This window comes from Leopardus geoffroyi, chromosome C3, assembly GCF_018350155.1.
Source record: "Leopardus geoffroyi isolate Oge1 chromosome C3, O.geoffroyi_Oge1_pat1.0, whole genome shotgun sequence".
In the NCBI taxonomy this organism is placed as follows: Eukaryota; Metazoa; Chordata; class Mammalia; order Carnivora; family Felidae; genus Leopardus; species Leopardus geoffroyi.
The window spans coordinates 71,873,213-71,880,715 of NC_059338.1; the positions used below are offsets into that span (position 1 = coordinate 71,873,213).

At 66.6% G+C, this 7,503-nt stretch overlaps 1 long non-coding RNA gene across 1 annotated transcript; it reads left to right on the forward strand.

Annotated features, from left to right (window-relative positions):
• Nucleotides 1–2,816: 2,816 nt before the first annotated feature.
• Nucleotides 2,817–6,124, forward strand: LOC123586548. Its single transcript, XR_006706871.1, has 3 exons — nucleotides 2,817–2,913; nucleotides 5,455–5,537; nucleotides 6,083–6,124. It is a non-coding gene; the product is annotated as an uncharacterized LOC123586548 (long non-coding RNA).
• The last annotated feature ends 1,379 nt before the right edge of the window (nucleotides 6,125–7,503 follow it).

Here is a 7,503-nt window from a genome sequence, read left to right on the forward strand (position 1 = left end):
CACACCTCCCCTGCATCTCCCCTCCAGGCTCCTCTCCCCAACCACTCCTCCCCTGTCCTCCCCTCCTGGCTCCTCTCCCCAACCACACCTCCCCTGCATCTCCCCTCCAGGCTCCTGTCCCCACCCGCTCCTCCCCCGCCCTCCCCTCCTGGCTCCTCTCCCCACCCACACCTCCCCTGCATCTCCCCTCCTGGCTCCTCTCCCCACCCACACCTCCCCTGCATCTCCCTCCAGGCTCCTCTCCCCACCCGCTCCTCCCCTGCCCTCCCCTCCTGGCTCCTCTCCCCACCCACACCTCCCCTGCATCTCCCCTCCAGGCTCCTCTCCCCACCCGCTCCTCCTCTTCCCTCCCCTCCTGGCTCCTCTCCCCACCCACACCTCCCCTGCATCTCCCCTCTTGGCTCATCTCCCCACCCACACCTCCCCTGCATCTCCCCTCTTGGCTCCTCTCCCCACCCACACCTCCCCTGCATCTCCCCTCCAGGCTCCTCTCCCCACCCGCTCCTCCCCTGCCCTCCCCTCCTGGCTCCTCTCCCCACCCGCTCCTCCCCTGCCCTCCTCTCCTGACTCCTCTCCCCACCCACACCTCCCCTGCATCTCCCCTCCTGGCTCCTCTCCCCACCCACACCTCCCCTGCATCTCCCCTCCTGGCTCCTCTCCCCACCCACACCTCCCCTGCATCTCCCCTCCAGGCTCCTCTCCCCACCCACTCCTCCCCTGCACCTCCCCTCCTGGCTCCTCTCCCCACCTGCTCCTCCCCTGCACCTTCCCTCCTGGCTCCTCTCCCCACCCACACCTCCCCTGCACCTTCCCTCCTGGCTCCTCTCCCCACCCACACCTCCCCTGCATCTCCCCTCCAGGCTCCTCTCCCCACCCACACCTCCCCTGCACCTCCCCTCCTGGCTCCTCTCCCCACCCACACCTCCCCTGCATCTCCCCTCCTGGCTCCTCTCCCCACCCACACTCCCCTGCATCTCCCCTCCTGGCTCCTCTCCCCACCCCCACCTCCCCTGCATCTCCCCTCCTGGCTCCCCTCCCCACCCGCTCCTCCCCTCCCTTCCCCTCCTGGCTCCTCTCCCCACCCACGTCTCCCCTGCATCTCCCCTTCTGGCTCCTCTCCCCACCCGCTCCTCCCCTGCCCTCCCCTCCTGGCTCCTCTCCCCACCCACGTCTCCCCTGCATCTCTCCTCCTGGCTCCTCTCCCCACCCACACCTCCCCTGCATCTCCCCTCCTGGCTCCTCTCCCTACCCGCTCCTCCCCTGCCCTCCTCTCCTGACTCCTCTACCCACCCACACCTCCCCTGCATCTCCCCTCCTGGCTCCTCTCCCCACCCACACCTCCCCTGCATCTCCCCTCCTGGCTCCTCTCCCCACCCACACGTCCCCTGCATCTCCCCTCCTGGCTCCTCTCCCCACCCACACCTCCCCTGCATCTCCCCTCCAGGCTCCTCTCCCCACCCGCTCCTCCCCTGCCCTCCCCTCCTGGCTCCTCTCCCCACCCACACCTCCCCTGCATCTCCCCTCCTGGCTCCTCTCCCCACCCACACCTCCCAGCCCAGCAGGTCCCAGGCTCCCCCACCGGGCATGCCAGCAGCAGGCAGGCCTTTCCACACACCCCTCAGCCCTCCTCTTGCAGGAAGTCATCCACCTGGAGCTCAGCGGAGTTCCCCTCCTCAAACCCCCTCCACACCCCCATCCGCCCACCCCCGCAGGACGATGCTTGTCCTGATGGACTCGCTGACCCCGACCTCAAGAGCAGCTTGGGAAAAGTGCTGGGACACTGTCCACGCAGACCTTTCCTGCTCCTACAGGTGATGGGCAAACGTGCCCCTCCGCCACCCCCCCCCCTCGGCGGCCCTGAACGCAGACCCTGGCCCTCTCCTCCGGGATGGCCCCCCAGGCACCTGGCAGGGCCCGCTCCAGCTGCAGGGTCTGGCGGGGAGGCGGGGAGATTTCCGTCCCTGGAACTGGCGGGACCCAGCCAGAGACCTTTCCAGAGCACAGCGGCACCAGCAGGGAGGCCCAGAAGGACAGGCAGGAAAAGGTCGCCTTGCAGAGTAAGTAAGAAGGCTCTTCCAACCGGGACCCCGCCCCCACCGGTCCCCGCGGAAAAGACACGCGAGGGACAGCCACGCGAGGGACGAGTGACAAAACGAAGCCCGACGGGACCGGCCCCGGCGCCGGGAAGGAAGCGCACGCTCTGTAGGCTGAGGTCAGAGAAGGTTCCAGGAGGCTGAGGGTCGCAGTCAAGGACCCGCTTTTCCTTCTCGAAACTAAACACACGACATCAAACTGGGCTCCGCACAGAGGGCCTGGAAGAAGAAAGCGCAGAAACTGCGGGGAGAAGAGGTCCAGGCGGTGCGGGCGGGGCGGGGACTCCAGGGGCCCAGGGACCCCCGGGCAGCGGCAGTGGCAGTGGCAGCGCCGGTTGTGCCCGTGGGACTGAGGGGCGCCGGCAGGACCCCCGCCGTTGCAAGCACCCCCCACGCCAGCCCTGGGCCACGCCCCGAACCTCCTGGACCCTATATGGACGCCCCTCCCCTCACCCTTCACCCTACTGAGACTAGCCAGGCCTTCTGGAACCTTCCAGGCCCCCCCACGCGTCCAACCTTCTGCCAATTAACTTCCACGCTGCCCGCCTGTGAGGTGAGCCCCGAACCTTCCGGAACCTCTGGCGCCGCCGGACTCTCTGAGAGTGGGGCCTTCGAGGCTCGTGGAACCTTGTGGAACCCAGTGTGCGCGTGCGCATGCGTGGGCGCGGGGCCTGCCGGGAGTCGCGCGCGCAGCGATGGAGACCCCCTCCCTTGCGGACGCGTCCAGGCTGTGGGAAGCGCGGCTGCGGCCCGGAGAGTCTTGGCGCTGACCCTGCTGAGCCCGCCGATTGGAGGCCTCGCCCGCCCAGGGTTCCAGAAGGTTCTCTGCGGTCGCTGTGGGGACGCGTGGGAACGGAGGGCGCAGGGAGCCTGCGGGGGCGGCGTTCGAAAGGGCGGTGGGGGGCTGGGGGCACCTTGGGCGCCTGTCCCGGGCCCTCAGCGGGGGGCTGCTGGGCTGCCCGGGTCCTCGCGGGTGGGGACACGGCGGGTGAGGCGGCACCGCCCACACGGGCGCCACCCCAAGCCCCAGTCAGGCGCTCCCCAGAGAGGTGCTACCTCAGGCAGGTGCTCCCCCAGAGAGGTGCCCCCCCCCTCAGGTAGGTGCTCCCCAGACAGGAGTCCCCCGTCAGGCAGGTGTCCCTCCAGTCAGGTGTCCCCCCTCAGGCAGGGGCTCCCCTAAGGACGTGTCTTCCCCAGGCAGGTGCTCCCAAGACAGGAGTCCCACTCAGGCGGTGCTCCCTAACAGAGGTGTCCCCCCCAGGCCGGTGCACCCCAGACAGCAGTCCCTCAAGGCAGGTGCTCCCCTAGACAGCACTCCCCCCTCAGGAAGGGGCCCCCCAAGGAGGTTCCCCCCCAGGTAGGTGCCCCCCAGACAGGAGTCCCCCAAGGCAGGTGGTCCCCCAGACAGGTGTCCACTCAGGCAGGTGCTCCTCCAGACAGGCGTTCCACCCAGGCAGGGGTTCCCCAGACAGGAGTCCCCCCTCAGGCGGTGCTCCCCCAGAGAGGTGTCCCCCCCCAGGAGGTGCTCCCCTAGACGGTAGTCCCCCCTTAGGCAGGGCCCCCCCCCAGGAGGTGTCCACCCCAGGTAGGTGCTCCCCAGACAGGAGTCCCCCACGACAGGTGCTCCCCTAGACAGCACTCCCCCTTAGGCCGGGCCCCCCCAAGGAGGTATCCCCCCCAGTAAGGTGCTCCCCAGACAGGAGTCCCCCATCAGGCAGGTGCTCCCCCAGTCAGGTGTGCCCTTAGGCGGTGCTCCACCAGAGAGTTGTCCCCCTCCAGGCAGATGCTCCCCAAACAGGAGTCCCTGAAGGCAGGTGCTCCCCAGACAGGGGTCCCCCTTCAGGCAGGGGCTCACCCAGGTAGGTGTCCCCCCAGGTAGGTGCTCCCCAAGACAGTAGTCCCCCTCAGGCAGGGTCCCTTCCAAGGAGGTGTCCCACCCCCCAAGTAGGTGTTCCCCTAGACAGCACTCCCCCCTCAGGCAGGGCTCCCCCAAGGAGATTCCCCACCCAAGGCAGGTGCTCCCCAGAGAGGAGTCCCCCAAGGCAGGCGTTCCCCCAGACAGGCGTCCCCCCCAGGCAGAGGCTCCTCCAGACAGGAGTCCCCCCTCAGGCGGTGCTCCCCTAGAGAGGTGTCCACCCCAGGCTGGTGCTCCCCAGACAGGAGTCCCCCAAGGCAGGTGCTCCCCTAGACAGCACTCCCCCTCAGGCCGGGGCCCCCCCAAGATGGTGTCCCCCCCCAGGCAGGTGCTCCCCAGACAGGAGTCCCCCAAGGCAGGTGCTCCCCCAGACAGGGATCTCCCCTCAGGCAGGTCTCCCCAGACAAGAGTCTCCCAAGGCAGGTGCTCCCCAAGATGGGGTCCCCCCTCAGGCAGGAGCTCCCCCAGTCCGGTGTCCCTCCTGAGGCAGGTGCTTCCCCAGACAGGTGTCCCCTTCGGGCAGATGCTCCCGCCCAGGTGTGGGGGGCGGGAAGCAGTTTTCCCTCAGGACCCCGGGCTCGCAGACTTGGGCCTGCAGATGGGTCCCCACAGGAACGCTGAGCAGAAGCGGGCACTGCCATATGCCGGGGGGATCCTGGAGCATGGGCCAGGGTCAGGGCTCAGGTGTGGGGACCCCCGGGCCCTCCCCCGCCCACGCTTCAGGGCCACCCGATTCTGCGGGAGGGGTGGGGGGCAGCGGAACGTTCTGGCGCACACTGTGGCCACTGCGCAAGTCAGGCTGCCGGCCTCCAAGGGAGCAGGGTGGTCACCGCGTGCTGCCCCGCATTTGTCCATCGCCTGTAGGAGCTGGAAACGCCTGTGTGGACAGTGTCCCAGCACTTACTCCAAGCTGCTCTTGAGGTTGGGGTCAGCGAGTCCATCAGGACAAGCATTGTTGGGGGGGGCATAGGGACCTCGGCTGAGCTCCCAGTGGAGGCAGCCCCAGGTGACTTCGTGCAAGAGGAGGCCTGAGGGGTGTGTGGAAAGGCCTGCCTGCTGCCTGTAGAGCCCGGTGGAGCGGGCAGAGCCCTGCCTGCTGAGCAGCGAGGTGCAGGTGGGGAGAGGAGCCAAGAAGGGAGGTGCAGGGGAAGTGTGGGTGGGGGGAGGAGCCAGGAGGGGAGGTGCAGGGGAGGTGTGGGTGGGGAGAGGAGCCAAGAAGGGAGGTGCAGGGGGAGTGTGGGTGGGGAGAGGAGCCAGGAGGGGAGGTGCAGGGGAGGAGCGGGTGGGGAGAGGAGCTGGGAGGGGCTGGTGGACGCTGGTGGACCCCAAAGCCTCCCTCCGGGATCCCCGCACACTGCTCACGTGGGTCCTGCAGACACGCATCCTGTGAGGTGGCCTCTGTGACATGCAGGCTGCTGACGTGTGCCCCGGTCTCCTCACCTATAGGTTCAAGTTCCTGCAGGAGATGATGCTCCTCTGGGCCATGCTCCTTGTCATCTGGTTGCCTCAGGTCATGCTGGAAGGACATTGTAAGTATCGATTCCTCTCCTTGTCTTCCCAGCAGTAAGACTTTACTGTTATCCAGGGTCAGAGAAAGGGTCTGGGTGGGATTCCGTCACCTTAGGCTGCCGGGACCCCCGATGTCAGTGCAGTTGGTGGGCACACGGTGGGTTTGGAAGGGTCCCCGAGCTAGGTGAGGGTCGGGAGGGCGTTTCTAGCTCGGCCCTCCCTCACCTGGGAAGGGCAGCGTTGGAGAGTCCAGGGAAATCTGGGAGGGCGCTGGCCTTTTCTGACTGCCAGGCTCTCTTGGGCATAGGGGCCGTCATCTGCGGGGCAGAGGGTCCCCTCAGGTGGCTCCCTGGTGGTGCTCGCCGGCGTCTGTCTCTGGGAACAGGAACAAGTCCCGTGTGTATCCGGTCTCTGCCCGGAAGCTACCCTGGCCAGAGCGGAGCCCATCGAGGGCCGGGCGGTGGAGGCCTCCAGAAGTCCTTCAAGGCAGGGGGAGGTCACAGCCAAGGGTAACGGTGGACGGTGCCGGGGCACTGGAGCCAGATGCTCCTTACTGTTTCCTCAGGGACCTATAATCTGAAATGCCACGATTGTTGGACCATCAACAACTTCTTTTGTGCAAGTATGACATTGTGTCCTAGACACCTCAGGCGCTATATGACCATCTCTGTTCGTAAGTACCTGTTTGTCTTCCTTGCACGTTGTGAATTAGGCACCCCACCTGAGCACTTTCAGGGAGCTGTCTGATCTGCTCTGTCTTGGACCCAGCCCCGTGGCCCTTGGCCTGCTCCGTCCCCATCCTGAGAGCCCACCCCAGCCTCTAGGCTCAGCCCCAGGAGAGGCCGGTGTGCACCATCCTGGAGAGCCAGGCACCCCGCAAGGTGGGGCTGTCAGGGTCCACGTGCACCATGGGGGGTTGCCAGACCCTAGGCCTCCGCTCCGTGTCAGTCCTTGGTGACGGTGCTGGTGCCCCCGAGTCGCCCGGGCAGTCCCTCGTTGCCCATTTGATTCAGGCTGGTGGGGGGAGGGCTTCCAGCTAAGCAGGCCCGAAAAGCAGGCATCCTGCGGACTTCTCCGGACAAGGACTACTGCACACGGAAGGCAAGGCCAAGTGTGGGCTCAGGGCAGAGCGTGACTTTTCAGGGTGCTCTTGGCTGTTACTCAGAGGCTCAGGTGCCCTGAGAAAGGCGTCCTGCTCACCAGGGCCCTAAGCTGAAGCACAGAGTCGACCAGAGGCCAGCGACCATTCGATGAACCTGGGAGGCTGCAGCCAGTGCAGGGCCTGGCAGGGAGGCAGTGGCCCCGTGTGGGGCCCTGCCGGGGGCCTGTCCTCTGGCCCCTGGCCTTCCCCAGTGTCTCTTTGCACCTTAACGTGCCATTCTGTGTTCCAAGCCCCCTGCAACACGGTCTTCTCTCTGCCTCCTCTCGGTGGTACCAGCTGGCCTAACCTGTGGGCATCTGGGGCTTTGGAACTCAGGAAGGAGCTGGAATCTGTCCCGGGTTCCTGCAGCAGGCACCTGTTGTGTGCAAGTCTCGGCCTATCGACGTGCAGCGATATGGCGGGACTGGCCCTCATGGTTCTTGTAATGACTGAGGACGCCCTCCACGTGGCCGTCAGGAACTGGGAACCCACGGGGCTGTGCCTCACGAGTCCTGGAGCTTCCAAGGCACACGGCCAAGTCGTGGTGGAACGAGAGATGCACGGGCTGGGAGTGTGCCTTTTCTGGGCTCAAGGGGGGCATCTGGGGTTGCTCAGGCCCATCTTCATTGGTGAGTTTACAACACGAGGGCAGGACTCTAAAACTCGAGAAGAAGAGAAACCAGAGACCCGGGGTCAGCTCTGGAGCCCCACCAAGAGCCCTGGAACGAAGGAGCCTCGAGTGGTAGCGGTGCAGGGGTGCAGGCTCTGTATCTAGTCCAGCGGCTGGTGGTGTTTCCCCCAGAGAGCCGTCCTTGAGGTGGGTGCCTTGGCAAAGCTCCTCAGGC